This window comes from Protomyctophum parallelum (assembly GCF_964188405.1).
Source record: "Protomyctophum parallelum genome assembly, chromosome: 21".
Lineage (NCBI taxonomy): Eukaryota > Metazoa > Chordata > Actinopteri > Myctophiformes > Myctophidae > Protomyctophum > Protomyctophum parallelum.
In genome coordinates, this window is record NC_139713.1 from 41,786,154 (window position 1) to 41,804,405 (window position 18,252).

The following is an 18,252-nucleotide window of genomic DNA, read 5'->3' on the forward strand; positions in this document are numbered from 1 at the left end:
TACATTAGACATGTACTTGTCTTGCATCTTTTGTTTGTATTTATATATATTATATATATTTACAAATATGTAGCAAGTGTTCAACAGAAGGTTATTACAAAAGAACACAATTATTTTGAAAGGGAAATATGTTTTGTTTTTACACTAGATGGTGCTCTTGCTAATATATGGTCGCACACCAGATCGTTGGTAATGAGACGTTCGTTGGGCATCCGTTAAAGAAAATATGTTTCAATACATCCAACTGAAGATTGCATGGTGATCGCGCCCAAAGTGGAATAATAATGCCATTTTTATTAGGAAGACTCAATCCATGGATCCGGATCTTCAAATAGTAAAATCAACGGGTATTTTTATTAAAAATAATTAAAAGGTACGAGTTTTGGTGATGCTGTCGTATATTTCATACAATGCTCTATATTGTCTGAATAAACTTTGTTTGTGTTTGGTTAAGGTGTTCATTTATCTCGGGGTCTTGTTCACGAGTGAGGAGAGGACGGAGAAGGAGATCAGCCGGAGAAACGGAGCGGCAGGGGCGGAATTGCAGTCACTGTAATGCACTGTTGTGACGAAAAGAGAGTTGAGCCAGAAGGCAAAGCTCTCTGTCTACCGAGCAATCTTCGTTCCTACTCTCACCTATGGTCATGAAGTGTTCCTACTCTCACCTATGGTCATGAAGTGTTCCTACTCTCACCTATGGTCATTAAGTGTTCCTACTCTCACCTATGGTCATGAAGTGTGGGTCATGACCGAAAGAGCGGCCAAAATGAGTTTTCTTTGACGGGTGGCTGGCATCTCCCTTAGAGATAGGGTGAGAAGTTCAGTCACACGAGAGAGACTCGAGTAGAGTCGCTGCTTATTTGCCTGGAAAGGAGCCAGCTTAGGTGGTTCGGGCATCTAGTTAGGATGCCTCTCGGGCGTCTCCCTAGGGAGGTCCTCGAGGCACGTCCCACTGGGAGGAGACCCCGGGGCAGACCAAGACCAGACCCTTGGAACGTCTCGGTATCCCCCAGGAGGAAGTCACTAATGTTGCTCTGGAGAGGGAAGTCTGGAACACTCTGGTGGAGCTGTTGCCCCCGCAACCCGACTACGGATAAGAATATGTTATGTAAGTAAGTAAACAAAACAGCACATACCTATACGGTACAACTTAACTGGTCCTCTGACACCGTTGAAAGTCTTTTGGAGGCCATCTCTATAGATACAGGAGACCTCTCTCTGTGGTGCTCTGTGGAAATCACCAGTAGAAACAATTCAGTAAGGGTGTGTGTGAGAGAGAGACTGAGATATATATATATATATATATATATATATATATATATATATATATACATACACAGTATATATATATATATATACCTCAGTAACCTCAGGCTGCGTCCCATCTGCCCTCAAGTCAGCCAGAGTAACACCACTCCTTAAGAAACCAACCCTTGACCCCTCAGACGTCAAGAACTACAGACCGGTATCACTCCTTTCATTTATTTCTAAAACCATTGAACATGTTGTCTCCAACCAGCTCTCTCTCCATCTCTCACAGAACAATCTGCTGGATCCCAACCAGTCCGGATTCAAGAAGGCCCACTCCACATAAACTGCCCTGCTGGCAGTCACAGAAGCACTGCATGCTGCCCAAGCTGCTTCCCACTCTGCAGTACTGATTCTCCTAGACCTATCGGCAGCATTTGACACAGTGAACCACCAGCTGCTCCTAGACACCCTAGCGGACCTAGGCATCGGTGGAACGGCACTAAAGTGGTTCTCCTCCTACCTCTCCGACCGGACCTACCAGGTTTCCTGGAAAGGGCTGTTATCATCCCCCCGAACCCTCCAAACTGGGGTCCCACAGGGATCTGTACTTGGTCCTCTCCTTTTCTCACTGTACACTAAATCCCTTGGCACTATCATCTCTGCTCACAATATATCCTATCACTGCTACGCCGATGACACACAACTGTTTCTATCCTTCCCCCCCTCTGCCACTCAGGTGGAAGAGCGCATCACTGCATGCCTGGCTGACATCTCACAGTGGATGTCCTCCAATCACCTCAAGCTGAACCCAGACAAGACTGAGCTTCTCTTCTTCCCAGCTAAGTCCTGCCCTATGCGGGAGCTAACTATCTCCGTAGACAACGCCCTGGTAACGTCTGTCCAAACAGCCAGGAACCTCAGTGTTGTCCTGGACAGTCAGCTCTCGTTCAAAGCTCACATCACAGCTGTCACTCGATCCTGTAGGTTCACACTCTATAATATACGACGAATTAGACCGTTCCTCACCCAGGAATCAGCCCAGCTCCTAATCCAGACAACAGTCTTGTCAAAACTCGACTATTGTAACTCCCTCCTTACTGGCCTACCAGCATGTGCACTTAAGCCTCTCCAGCTGATCCAAAATGCCGCAGCTCGCTTGGTCTTCAACCAGCCAAAATTCTCACATGTCTCCCCCCTGCTCCGCTCCCTCCACTGGCTCCCGGTCGCTGCCCGCACAGAATACAAAACTCTGATGCTGGCATTCAAAGCAACCAAAGGTATGGCTCCCCCATATCTTACAAGTATGATTGAACCCTACAAACCCTCCCGCGCACTCAGATCAGCCAACGCAGGGAAGCTGGAAGTACCCTCACTAAAAACGCCGGGACAACGCTCCACACGTCCCAAACTCTTCTCCCTTCTGGCTCCAAAACTGTGGAATGCACTTCCCATTGCAGTCAGAACTGCAGCATCACTCCCAATCTTCCGCCGTAGCCTGAAAACCCACCTTTTCAGACTCCATCATGGCCCATAGCACTTACCCTAACCCCTTAGATAGCATTTATGTTGGCTTAGATAGCATTTGATACAGACTTATAGCATGTTATGTAGACAGCACTATAATTGTATTGTATTTAGTCATAGCACGCCATAGTACATATGTATAGCATAGTAGTACATATGTATAGTTTATATGTATAGTGTATGTATAGTTTCATTATATAGATATTCCACTGTTACTTTCTTAGCTTACGCATGTTTCATGATAAATACTTTTTTGTGATGTATTCCCATGCTTTTGTTCTTGCTTAAATGTAAGTCGCTCTGGATTAAGAGCGTCTGCTAAATGCCTAAATTGTAAACAGATGAGGCGCTCATCATGAGTGTCAGCCGGCACCCAGTCATTTATAACTTGGGTCATGCCGACTATAAAAATACAATTAAAAAAGAACAAGCTTGGCGTCTAATAAGTGCAGAATCAGGCCTTGAACGTAAGTATATGTAACATTTACCAAATACTTTGATCCATATTCCATAGACCATGTGGCTGCACCTATGTTGGTTGAATGTGCTATTCCCGTCTAACCTCCCAATATTGCTATTGTTTGGTAATTGTCATTGCTGCAATGTCAAGGAGTGAATCATGTAACAATAATTATACCCAGCATTACAAAGTTGTGTAAAGTACACATATAAACAACTATCATGTACTGTCAATGTTCTTCCTACTCATGAAACCAGAACGCACAAATTACAATGATGTGAAGACTTTTATTTTCGATCCAGCATCTGTATCACAGCAGATGATGAATCCCAAATACCACCAGTTAATTTATACTGTATGTAGTAAAAGACTGACCAAAGATAATACATTATACAATTATATAAAATATTGGACCAAATATTTGTGGCCACTATACATACAGAATACTGTCAACATACACTGCAGTGTAGCTTGAAAACAACCAACGTGCACATGACTTCATCCTGTCAAGATATGAAGCAGAGATGGTTGCTGTTGAAGGGTTCAGGTTTCCCAAACTAAGAATCTCCATGGTATTGCCTTAGCCCATAAATGGAGTTGGAACAACTGATGTTCAGGAGGCGGAGAAACACACTTGACCATGCCCTCATGCCATCCTCCGCCCTCCTTGCCAATCTACCCAGCCTACTTATACCCGCCTCAGACAACCCAGCATCCTCTATGCTTTTCGTATGCTCGTACACGCCACACGCACGTACACATACTAGCAACAGAAACAAACCAGCAACACGAAAACCAGCGGCTCACCTGCCATGGTTTCTTCCACCTCGGAGGACGATCCTCCCACGGACGGACAGGGGAGCCCAACGCTCATACCTGACACTGACACGTCCAGCGACGATGACAGCCGTCCCACCACAGCCCCCCAGACCGCCGTCTCTCAGCCATCCAGGCTCAGCCTTATCCGGAGCCGCATTCGGGACCGTATCCGAAAGCTCCGCTCCGAGAAGAGGAAGGGTCGTGAGACTCGCCACCAACCACCGGCACCAGCCCTCCCTCCACCCACCCAGGCGACCCTGCGCTCCAGGCGCGTCCTCACCGCCACCCGCAGCTCCGCCGCTTCGCAACCTCCCAGCAACCCAAGCCCGCCACAACCCGCCATCTCCGACTGGACGGTAGTAGGACTTCACAAGCAGCTCCGCTTGCTCAACGTTCCGTTTGTCCGCTCCACCAACAAGGCGGGTTTGTTCAAACTTTTCTGCGACAGCACCAACAACAACAACAACGCAACTCCTTCAACTTCCTCAAACACGGCGCCCACCGATGACGTCACGAGGCGCGCTCCCAGCGCGGCCACCACCGATGACGTCACCCGCCGGTCCAAGCGGTCCCGCGTCATCCCAACCTCTCTTCCCCCCCCCACCTTCAGTGTTGGCACAATTCCAACCAGCTCAACCACCCCCCTCCCCCCCGCCATCACAATCCCTCTAATCAGCCAGACCCCCCCAAACCCCCCCACCTCAGTGCCTGCCCCCCACACCCTCACATCCCTCCTTTCCCTCTTGACCTCCTCCCTCTCGTCCTCCTCCGCCGCGCAGCCCGCACCACCCCCCCCCACCCCCCCCACTCAAACTCCCCCCATCCCCCCATCCATCGCCACTCTCGTGGCTGCTTTGATCCAGGCCTTCCCTCAGGCTCTCCCAGCCTACCCGCCCTCCCAGGTCCCCCCTCCCCCCCTCATGGCTTCTCCTGCCGAGGTTCCCCCCGCCCCCCTCATGGCTTCTCCTGCCGAGGTTCTCCCCGCCCCCCTCATGGCTTCTCCTGCCGAGGTTCTCCCAGCCCACATCATGGCTTCTCCTGCCGGGGTTCCCCCCACCCACCTCATGGCTTCTCCTGCCGAGGCTCCACCCACCGTCCCCCGGGCTTCTCCTGCCTTCCCACAGGCTCACCCTGCCTACCCTCACCTCCCGGCTACCTACCACCCTACGCTGGTTCTCCCCAGCGTCCTTTCCGACCCCTCCTACCCTCTCCCCCCCCGTCCTCCCAACTTCTCTCTCTCCACAGCAACCCCAGCAGTCGTCCCGCCCAACGCCCCAGCAAGAAACCCCCAGAACATCTGCGCCGCCCTCCGGAACCAGATTCTCTCAGGTAACGACATCGACCTGGCCACCCTCCTCCGTCCCTCCACCACCAACTCAGAATCCCGCGTCATTGAGTGCGGAGACCTCTCCATCCAACTCCGCAACCCCACCCCTTCACGCTCCGCCATCCTCACCGTCGCCGAGTTCGGCCTGGCATTCTCACTCTACAGAGACGTCATCTGCTCCACCTACCCAGCCCGGCGCCAGGAGCTGGACGACTACCACACCACCATCCTAGACCTAGCCGTGAGGTTCGGCGGCTCACTCTTCCTAGAGTACCACCGCCAGTTCTCCGCCACCGCCGCAGCAAGGCTCCACCAGCTCAACACCGCCACATACTGGGGTCAACTAGACCTGGAACTCTACTGCCGGATATTCGCAGGAAGGCTCGCCATCGCCTGTAACCTTTGCGGCAACCCCACCCACCCCGCCAGCCAGTGCGTCCACGCCGCCACCCGCACCCCCGTCACCAGCCAGTACCCTGCCGCCAGTCAGCACGTCCACACCGCCGCCAAACCCACCACCAAACCCACCACCAAACCAGCTTCCAGTCTTCCCCCCCTCCTCGCCATTGGCGCCCCGCCCCCGCAACGAACCCCCCAATACCCAGCTTCCAAACAAACAACTGACGTACGTGGCCGCCCAGTCCTTTACTGTGGCACCGAGGCCATTTGCAACAACTTCAACGGCATAGGGTGCTCCGCTTCCGTCTGCAGGATGCTCCACATTTGCACCCACTGCGGGGGCGCCCATGCCCGCCCCTCCTGCCCCCAACACCCCACCAATCCCTCCAGACCCAGCTGACTACTCCGGCACCTCTCCACCCCCATCAACATCCCCGCCCTGGCCGCCGCACTATCACGCCACCCAGACCCCGCAACCGCCTGCTTCCTCCTCGGAGGCCTGAACTACGGCTTCTCCCCCGGCCTCATCACCCTCCCCACCAACAGCCACATCTGCCAAAACCTCCAGTCCGCCATCACCGACCCCGACTCCGTCACCACCCTGCTCACCAAAGAAGTCAAAAACGGATTCATGATCGGCCCATTTTCCACCCCACCATTCCCCATCTACCGCATCAGCCCCCTCGGCATCGCCACCCGGAAATACTCAGGGAAAAAGAGGATCATCCTCGACCTCTCCTCCCCCCACGGCACCTCCACCCCCAGCATCAACAGCCTCATCCCCAGCCCCCCATTCTCCATGCAATACGCCACCATAGATGGCGCCATAAACCTCATCCGACTCGCCGGCCAAGGCGCCCAGCTGGCCAAAGCCGACGTCACCGCAGCTTTTAAAGTCCTCCCCCTCCACCCCGACAGCTGGCATCTTTTTGGGGTCTTCTGGCAGGACGCCTACTACTTCGCTGTCCGCCTCACCTTCGGCTGCAGGAGCAGCCCAAAGCTGTTTGACACCCTCGCCGAAGCCCTTTGCTGGATCCTCCTCAACAACTGCAAGCTCCCCTACGTCACCCACCTGCTAGATGACTTCCTCGTCGTCACTCCCCCTCACGCACCCCCCGCATCCGGCCTCACCACACTCACCTCCCTTTTCAATGACCTCGGCGTCCCCCTCGCCCTAGAGAAGACCGAGGGCCCTTCCACCTCCCTCGAATTCCTAGGAATCACTCTGGACACTGTCTCACTCCAAGCCTCCCTGCCCCCCGACAAGCTCAACCGCATCACCCTCCTACTCTCCAACTACATGGACCTCCCCCAGTGCAGCAAGCAACAGCTCCTTTCCCTACTCGGCCATCTGAACTACGCCATGCGCATCATCCCCCAAGGCCGCTCCTTCATCTCCAACCTCCTCCACCTCTCCACCTCAGTCCCTTCCCTTCACCACCAAGTCACGCTCGACTCCCCCTGCCAAATGGAGCTGCGCCTCTGGCACCTCCTCCTCTCAAACTGGAACGGCATCACCTTTTTCTACAACGACTTTGTCTCCTCCCCCGAAGACCTCCAACTATACACAGATGCGGCCCCCTCAGTAGGCTTCGGCGGCCACTACGCTGGAAGGTGGTTCTCCTCCCCCTGGCCTGGCGAACTCCACCTCCTCGACCCTGACCATACCCAATCCTCCACCCTCTACGAACTCTACCCTATAGTCGTCGCCGCAGCCCTGTGAGTGGACCAGCAAGAGTGTCCTCATCCACACCGACAACCAGGCCGTCGTACAAATCATCAACAAAGGCCGCTGCTCCTCTCTCCCCGTCATGTCCCTCCTGCGCCGCCTAACCTGGCTCTCCGTCACCCACCAGTTTCTCCTCCGCGCTGCCCACGTCCCCGGCCACCACAACACCATCGCTGACTCCCTTTCCCGCTTTCTCTTTCAGAAATTCAAGACCTTGGCACCACACTCCGATCCCCTTCCGGTCCCAGTCCCTCCATTTTCCGACATCACCTTCCCCTAGAGCATCCTCTCCACCACCTCATCCTCCAGTCCCAGCAATCCTTCCTGCTGAGCATAGCAGACTCCACCCTCTCATCCTACCGGACAGCTTGGATCAACTTCCAGTCCTTCCATCTCCGCCACAACCTACCCTTCCCTTCCCTCGATCTCCTCTCCCTCTCCGCCTACATCAGCCACAGCGCCTCTGCCCTCTCCACCCGTTCCTCCACAATCCGAGTCTACCTCTGCGGGATCAGTTTCTTCACCAAACTCCTAACCGGTTCACCCCATCCCTTCACTCAGCACCCCCAAATCCTTCTCCAACTCAAAGGCCTACAGCGCGGCGAACCACGACTCCCCCCTCGGCGCCTCCCCCTCACCATAGAAATCCTGGCCTCCTGCATCCACACCGTCAGATCCGGCTACGCCAACCAAACCCTCAACTCCACCCTCGAATCCATGTTCCTCCTCGCCTTCTACGGCTTCCTCCGCTGCTCGGAGTTCACAGCCGCCAACCGGAACTTCGACCCCGCAATCCACCCCTGCCTCTCCGACATAACTTCCCACGACCACGACACACTGGTCTTCACCCTGAAACGAAGCAAGACCTCCCAGCATCGCCCAATCCCCATCTACTTCTTCCGCCTCAACTCTCCCACCAGTCCTTTTGAATCCCTGGCCAACCACGTCCGCCTCAGACAATCCCAGCACGCTCTCCCCCAGGACCCCCTCTTCATCGACGAACACGGAACCGTCGCTACCCGTGGCTGGTTCCTCCTCCACCTCCGCCAAATCCTCACCATCTCAGGCTACCCTGCGGAAAACTTTTCCGGCCACTCCTTCCGCATCGGCGCTGCCTCCACAGCTGCCAGCCGAGGCCTCCAGGACCACACCGTCCGCCTGCTAGGTAGATGGTCTTCCCAGGCATACCTGACCTACATCCGCTCCTCCCTCCACGACATCAAACAGGCCCACAACTCCCTGGCCTAGTAGTCGCCCCCGTAGTCCTTTTGGCGATCACGCCCCACGTGTGCCGCGGGCTGACCGCCACACGACCCCTTCCCCAAAGACTTCAGGGTCGGCGAACCCCCGGAACCCACGCCCCGCTCTCCTCCTCATCATCACAACCCTCATCACTTCATTCTCTCATTCAATAAAAACCTTAAACCTTCCAATAGTGTGTTTCTTCCAACTAGTGAAATGGAGTTGGAACAACTGATGTTCAGGAGGCGGAGAAACACACTTGACCATGCCCTCATGCCATCCTCCGCCCTCCTTGCCAATCTACCCAGCCTACTTATACCCGCCTCAGACAACCCAGCATCCTCTATGCTTTTCGTATCCCGCCACCATCCCCATCACCACCTCAAGACCAGCAGCTTCCACTGCTCCTTCTCCTCCATCTCTCCTCACCTCGTCCCTTCCTCACAGTTCCCACGGGGGATCACGCCTCCAGCGTACCGCGGGCTGACCGCCACGCGATCACGCCCCACGTGTGCCGCGGGCTGACCGCCACACGACCCCTTCCCCAAAGACTTCAGGGTCGGCGAACCCCCGGAACCCACGCCCCGCTCTCCTCCTCATCATCACAACCCTCATCACTTCATTCTCTCATTCAATAAAAACCTTAAACCTTCCAATAGTGTGTTTCTTCCAACTAGTGAATTGAACAATTTGAATAGGACAGAACACAAACTATTTCTACTTCATCTCAAAATGCTTTTGGTGTCCGCCACATACAGTTAACAGGTGCAAATCACGATGGAAGTCCATCAAGGACTACTATCGGAAGTTGAGGATGAAGGAGCTGAAGGCAAGCGGGAGTGCAGGGGGAGCCCCTAAAACAAAATGGATCTACTATGGCATCTTGCATTTCCTAGACCCTTACACGGAGCCTAGGAAAACGACATCAAACTTCAGCCGGACGTCTCCAACTGCAGGTCAGCATGTGCTTACTGAAAGATTGATTGAATGACATCGTCATTGCCATTGTGGAGGACATCAGTTGTCATAGCTGTACCTAACAAATGTTTGAACCTAACTTTAAAGGGAGCAGCCAGCAGCAGGCGGTGGAGCACAATGATTCCAGCCCTGCTGAAAGTGGTAAGAGATACATATCAGTCAGACTGTTTACAAATACAACAGCAAACTCTAAAAATGTAGGCCTACACAGTAAATGTTTAAACCTTGCTTCATAGACACCACACTGGAGGACACAGGAGGACATGGGAGCACTGCTGGACATGGATATGGTAAGGTATTCAGGTGACTCACTCAAGACAAATTACTTTGGTAGATGTTTGTGTTTTGTAGTAATGTAGCCATGATGCAACTCAAAATCTTTGTGAGATATGTTCAACAGTTGCTCTATAATCCAGAATAGTCTCCCCCTTTACACTGCACAAAGAAAGAGGAATGATTATGCCAATGTCTAATATTTCAAATCCCCAACTGTTTCATATTGGACTTCCAATATGGCAAGGTAAACTACACAACCCAAACCTCTACTCAAGTCTAGTTGTGCTTTACAGTTTACAAATCTAATAAAACGATTGAACCTAGTGTAAGACATGTTTGATTATTACCCAATAGTATACGTGACCATGCCATCACTGCCGGTGGCACACGGGGGGAGTACTGGTGTACACCATGTGAGACCACCCACTCCCATAAGTGGTGATTTTTAGATTTGGCCCAAACTTTTTGAAATGCAATATAAATCCACTCCTGCTCAATATAACACATCATTGAATCTTACTTCATAGTCCGCCCGGTGAGTCCAGCAGCGCTGGGAGCCCCGGGTCCCTCACCAACGGCCATGTCCCAGCTGCAGCCTATGTTTGAGAGACAAACGCAAGAAACTCCCATAACTGGTGAGATATTCAGATTTGACACAAACCTTTTGAAATACAATATGAATTCACTCCTGCTCAATATAACACATCATTCAATCTTACTTCATAGTGCACCCGGCGAGTCCAGCAGCGCTGGGAGCACCGGGTCCCTCAACTGCTGGTCCCTCAACTGCTGGTCCCTCAACTGCTGGTCCCTCAACTGCTGGTCTTCAGAATCCTCCTCCAGAATCCTCTTCTGCAAGTGGTAAGACATTCAGATTTGACATGAAAGTTCTGAAATACAATACAAATCCACTTCAGCTCAATATAACACGTAATTTACTTACTTTATAGTCCACCGCGGGGGGGATTCCAATCTGGGGGTAGCAGCACGGGGACCCAGAGGTCCCCCACCACCAGCTGCTCGTCCTGTGGCAGGGCCCCCCACTTCTATAACTGGTAAGAATTCAGACCTTACATGAACGTTATGTAATACCATCCTAAATCAAGCTCTTTAATACAATACAAAATCCAGTGCAGCTCAATATTGCAATATTGCTCAATGTTCAATGCTTTAACCTTACTAAATAGCATCCAGTCGAAGGAGGGCCAGGAACACTGGACAGGAGGAGGCCCAGCCGCGTGACGCCCCAGCCCCAGGCCCAGACTCGTTCGAGCAGTGGGCCATGGCAGAGCTCCAAAACAGGGATGGGGCAGCCCATTTTGGCCTGTACATAGCCAGCCAGCTCCGGAACCTGGATCCTGAAACTCAGATGAGGACGGAGATGGAACTAATGAAAGTTATGTTCAGGGCCAGATTTCCTGACCTAAATTGATTGTGTGTGGAGCTTCCCTTTATTTTTTTCTCATGTTCCCTTTGTGGCTCCAGCACCTCTCTTAAGTTTTTTCAGCGGATGAGCGGTGGTTATTTTTCTATTTTTTTCTGTTTATTCTGTGAATAAAAATATTTGAAGACTAGACTGTCAGTTTGATTTGCTTGTGTGAAGATTGACAGATGTTACAAAGCCTAACACATCAGTTTTAAAGGTTATTTTTGTATGCCGATTGTCTGCCAACTAAAACCCAGAAGAACGCAGATTTGTCAGAAATCTAGCCTTGAACAATATAGTGGGTGTCAACTATTTCAATACTCTCACGTCATGTTTGTTGCTCAACTTAGTGCTTAACCACTTAAACCCTAGTCTAGTCTTTGCCAAAAAATAGCCGCTCTACAAGTTCACAATGCGTTGCATTGTAAACTTGTAGATGGGCTATTTTTGTCTAATGTTCCCCCAGGCTATAGACTACTATAGTTCAAAAAAGGACTGTTATTCAAAGGCTAGGATTATGACCTGATTAGAACCTGAGCCGGGATGTTTAACACGTGTCATTGGAAAGATGGTGTAAGGAATCTAGTAAAGGTACCTGGAGTGGTCAGATACGTTGGCTCGTATGGGCTGAGGTGTGCTTGATCGTGATTGTCTACTGAAGGTCAAAGGTCTTTAATGTAGTCTTGAAGAGGTCGGTGTCCTGTCTTGGACAGTCCCCAAGATCCTGGGACTGTTGTTGGCTAGCTATATGGATGGATGGTCTTGTAGATTCTTGAGTGTGTTGGTTGAAATATTTTATACAAGGGGAGGTCTGCTCCTTTTATACTATTCTGCTGAACTTGTTTAGTCATCCTGTTGATGTGAGAGGATGTGTTGTCTTCTCTATGTATGGATATCCAGCTGATGAACAGTCAGTAATGTCGAGGTTAGTCAGCAGTTGGTACTTTAAGGTAGCTAAATTCACACTGACATGACTAAGAAGATGACAGAATTAAATTGTTACAGCGGGAGAAAATAGCCAATCCCACTGCAGTCATGGAAATCCAAATGTGTTGCATTAGACTTGGTCAGTTTTTTATTGGCCAGCCCTTTGAAGCAGTCGGAAGATTAGAATGGTGCTGTATGATTGTAGTCTTGAACAGAACCTTGACTTGCAGGAGGGAAGCCAGGCGGTGAGGGCAAATGTCTGTCGCTCTCACTAAATTCCTTCTGGGGGGTGAGGAATGAGGATGCTTGCTCAGTGGGGTGTGGAACTAGGATGAATAGTGTGGAGCCTCCCAAATGTGTTACTTGCTCATGGGGACACTGCTCACTGTCAGTTAAAGAGGTTTAGACTGGTGCAGGATCACCAATGTGTCCGTACTAGGGCTGTCAATGTCGATTAATTGCAATTAACTCACTGTTATGTTAGTCGCATATTTAGCCTATTTGTTTTAGCTATATGGCCTACATATAATTTAGGACACAGCTCTCCATGTCCGTCAGCATGCTCCTTCCCAGCAAGGACGTTCAGGCCCAGAATAGATCACCTGATTTCAACCTATCCGTCTATATATAAAATAATTATTTTTAATATTGTTCCTTTTTTTCCATTGCCCACCAGACCTTGTTACTTCTGGAGAGTATTTGTCATTGTTCCAATAATTGAAAAAAAAACATGCATTTTTGCATAAAGCAAAGCATCTGTCTACGCCCACAGTGATGATACAGGTGTGCCAATATATAAATATTACGAGATATCGCAATACTTATATTATATATATAGAACATCGTGATATCGTTATCGAGGGTCTAATATCACCATAGTATCGTGAGGTACCCATATCCCCACCCCTAGTTGATGAGAGCATTAACACTAGCAAGGCTGAAAAAAAATCACTCCTACTCAGTCTGACTATATCGGCCCATTCGACCGCTCTCCCCCTTTATCCCTCCACCCCCGCACCACTCGTTCACACCTCTTCAGCTGGAGACGTCATTGTTGCCTACACGCACTCACTTTTATTTTTATTTTCTTCCCTCTCTTATGAATACATTATTATACACCCAATGAAAATGTACACTTCACGGATTATATAGGCCATTTGGAATTAGGACAATCGGTAGAAAATTGGCCGAGAATAGCACAATAGCACATTAATTGTTGCCTAAATGTATACGCACTTTTCTGAAAATGGTTAATCTGCAAGCTGCCCCATTTCCTTTTCAACTTGATATGTTTCGTAGAGAGGGCATACACAAGCCAGAATTCCGTAGTTTACATGGTATTTTTAATTTTTTAAAATGAGCAAAAAATAAGCGAGTTATGTAAAGAGGGGTGGAGGGAAAAAGGCGATTATTTGGCACAATCAATCAAATATATATATTAATTACATCGCGTAGCCTATAATGTTTCCCCCTCTATATAAAAATGACAATATATAACTCTAATGTCGTATTTCGTCATGTATGTGAACTATAGGCTGCTTGTAATACTGTTGGTCAAAGTAACTAGTAGTTGGACAGGCTAAATATAATAGTAGGCTATAAGCCCGTTTTCAGCTAAATGCGGAAATGTCCAGGCTAAAAAACGTATCGAACGGGAGTCGTGTTAATATTTATTTACTCGTCATTGTCATGTTCACTCCAAATCAGCAAGTATTATGTAATAAATCAATTAATTTCGTGGCTTTTTGTTCTCTTTTCTCCAGGCTCATATACCCGCATCGAGATGAGCTAGCTCTGCGACAGCCGTGCTGTTTTCAATTAAATTACTTGCAGTATAATATTAATAAATACTACATCCTATATATATTGTTTGTCTGTCTAATCATTCAAATGTTTTTCTACATGCATATTGCATAGTTTATGTAAGCCTGAATTAAAGTCTGATTACGGAGGCTTTTTCCCCGTCTCACAAACAACGAAGCCTATAAATATTGTCTAAGCATGCCGCCGCATTCTGTCAGAATCTCGTGTGTGTGTGTGTGTGTGTGTGTGTGTGTGTGTGTGTGTGTGTGTGTCGCACGCGTGCGTGCGTGCGAACTTCATGACAGTGGTGCAGCATTACATTGTATTTTGATTTGAAATAAATAATGATGAATAGATGTCTATACTGTTGCTTGTGTGTGTGTTATGCTATAGGGTTAGCTGGAACACACGCCCTGTATGATCTGTGGTGCGCATCTACAAGCTCCAAGTGTTGCGTCCACATGCAGCGCGTTGTGAGAGAGAGAGAGAGAGAGAGAGAGAGGGGGGGGGGGGGGGATGTGCTCTGTTCATTGGCTCTATATAGGCCGTGCGAGACAGGATTATTTTAAATAAATATGTCTCTGTCTCTGCGTCTCTAGAGCTATAACATATACACATGTGTGCTATATTAGGCGGCGGGTGCGTTTTACCTTTGGGTAGGCTGCTATAGAATTGGGTTGGGGGGGGGGGGGGGGCTCTCGCCGCCGCGGATTTATTTATTTCCCAGATGGTCTAAAAATGAGTTATTTAGCATACTTTTACCAATGAATTAGCCTATACACAGACAGCGACTTTTGGACGTATTTTTCTCAAGTCTCGAGTCAGTCAGTGTAGATTACCCCTCCAGGAGTAGCGGGTCATGGCTCTTCACAGACGGCACAGAGACAGCAGTCATTCCGCTGAACGTGTTGCAGTGGTGTGGACTGTGAACCGTGAACCGTGCGGCACTGGTGGTGCTGCTGAGTGCTGACAGCCGACTCACAGCTTCTTCTTCTGAATTAGGCTACTAAAATACATTTTGCGTTTTGCTGTTTCCCAAAACAAACCAGCGCACGCTACTCTTTGCTACAAAGCGACTGGAAGGACGAGGTTTACAGACATACCAATAGTAGTCAATCATATGCTGATTAGGCCAGTTGCACACACACACACACACACGAGATTCTGACAGAATGCGGCGGCATGCTTAAAATAAACAGATATACAAGCTTATAGTGTACCATAGCGTACATACCAGCGTACTTACCGTTCAATAATAATCAGCATGTATTATTATTATTTTCCCTTTTTGCTTCCTATATGATGAATTCCTGTTCTGTTCTTTAGCCACATAGAAGTGTCTATTTGTATGTCTCTAAATGTTTTGATGAATTGAACAATGTGGACCCTGTTGTAAACAAGTGTAATGCTTAATTGGGTTAATATAGTATGTTTTTGAACGAATATTTGGGCCTACGCAGTTTTGTGTGTGTGTGTGTTTCTGGCCAGTGTTGCCACATCTGCTGTTTATAAGCGATTTTGGGATTATCTTTGTAGATTGAAATGTTTGAGAACCACTGCTCTAAAACAATATTAGACAAAGTTTGAGCCACAAATTCCCCCTCTCACAAACTGTTGTCACAATGTCAATTGATTGTGATTGGGCTATATTACTACAGAATTCCAATGCATTGATAGAGAGGGCGTGGTGACAACAGCAATTACCGCGCAATCAAAAAATTAAATAGAGAAGGTAAATTAAATGAGGGTAATGGGTAGGTGAGGATTAAACATGGTTGTCCTGCCATGATACAGCACCGGCTGGTGAGTTGAAGTACTCCACAAAGTTACTTCTCACAGCGCGAGCCTCTTCATCTGGGTTATTGTTCTCAACAACCGTTCCAGTTGGGCGGAGGGAATCTGGAATCTCCTCTGCCACGTCGGAAGCAGATGACTGCCGGTGCCATCTGAGAAGGTTATGTAGGACAGTGATTGCTCTCACAACCTTCTCCGCATTCTCCGGGTTCAGATCAATCACCGTGTGCAAGAGACGGAACTGTGAAGCCATCAAACCAAAGGTCATCTCCTCCATCATCCGTGCACGGGACAGACGATAGTTGAAAATGCTCTGGGAGTAGGTCTGGAGGTACCTTCCAGGGACTGGCCGCCCGCCACAGAGGAAAGGCTTCATCTGCCACGAAAACATATGGGACCGGTCCCAGGTCCTCAGCGTTTGGGAGTGGTTCATCCTCAGGGAGGTCCAGTGTTCCGTCCCTTAGAGCTTCACCAAACGCTGATGCCCAGAGGATGCTGCTGTCATTGGATGCGCCATAACCTCCCACATCGACCATGCGGAACAGGTAATTGGCATCTACAACAGCCAGAAGGACGATGGAATACTGGCCTTTGTAGTTGTAGAAACGGGAACCCGAATGTATGGGTGCCTGTATGACAATATGTTTGCCATCCAGTGCACCCACACAGTGAGGGAAGTTCCACTTCTGCTCAAAAACATTGGCTACAGCTTTCAACTCGTCCTTCGTCGGCACGGGCATCAACTCTGGTACCAAACACTGCCAGATGGCTTCAGCAACAGTAGGCACAATCTCAGACACAGTGGATCTTCCCACGCGGAAATTGTAGGCTATGGTGGCAATAGAATCCCCATGGGTAAGGTATCTGAAATAGAGGTATAGACAACAATCATCATGGTATAACACAAGCTAAACTCACATGTTACAAGTTGTATTGGTAATGGGATTAAGGTTTATGACCCACAACTCTACTACATCTCTGAGGCAAATAATGTACTTTTTGATGGCAATTATTTTACAAGTTAATAACCACTTGAACCCAGCATCCCTATTCAGAGAAAAAGGTTTTCCAAAACAGAGTTGATCTACAAGCTCAGTCACAATATCACGTGGTGTGAGTTTGGATAACGGCTATAAAAGACATTTTGTGTAGTTGGGATAAAGAACGCGTATAGTTGCAACTAAATAAAGCTTTTTGTCTTTAACTCGTGTCACATTTGCCAACTTAATTCAGCTCGGGGCTATAGGCTATCACATAAATTCAGTTGTCATCTCATCTTACATGATCATGGTGAAAAGATGCATTTTAAACTATGTATCATGGTAAAAGGTGTGATTTTTAGGTTTAAATTGGTTAATGTATTTCTTGTTATACTAATGTAAATCTTCAAAGTAGTAGTAATAAGTATATTATAACAAGAAATACATTAACCAATTGAAACCTATTTCATGGTTTTATCCTTGGAAAATAGCCATGCAGGCTACAGGCTCACAATGCGCTGTAATGCGACAAGCTTGTAGATCTGCCATTTTCAAATAGGTGATATACACATTTGGATATATTTGAGTACTCTTACTTAGGTACAGAGTTGGGGTCCGTTACTCATAAAAGTAAGGCACTACATAATTTACATATTACTTTTGAAAAAAGTAATGCCTTACATTACTTTATTACTCCCTGGAGAAAGTAACTAGTTACATTACTCGTTACATTACTTTTGCGTTACTCCATAAAATCGCATGTCGCATTGTCACATAATTTACCACTTAACAAATCTTTATAATCCTAATAAGGAGGACATACACAACATCTTTCTTTATGCTCTTTACCAGGTTGTGGAGGAATAAAACAAAATGGGCCTTTCCAAAACGGTCTAGTGCAGTGGTTCTCTTGACCTTGTAAAACTTTTTCTATGCAAACTTCTAATCAATTCTTCAATCAATCAAATCAAATATATTCAAATAAAAATAATGAGACTGAGAGAAATCAGTAGCCTATATGTTCACAGTGCTTTAGGATCCCTTTCTTTATGATGTGGAGTTCCCTGCTCCATGCTCATTAAATGTAGTTACTAGTTTTTCATGTCGGCATATTTGGTTTATTCATCTCTGCATTAACTAACTAGTGATTGTGACTCTGAGAGCACATACGTTGTACAACAAACAAGACCCTCCCAGCTGGCAGTGTTGCCAGGTTTTGGAAGAGAAACAAGCAGCCATGTCTATGAAAACAAGCCCAAAAGAAGCATGGCTAGGCTATTATAAAACAAGCCCAAAGTCGCTTATAATAAGCGGACA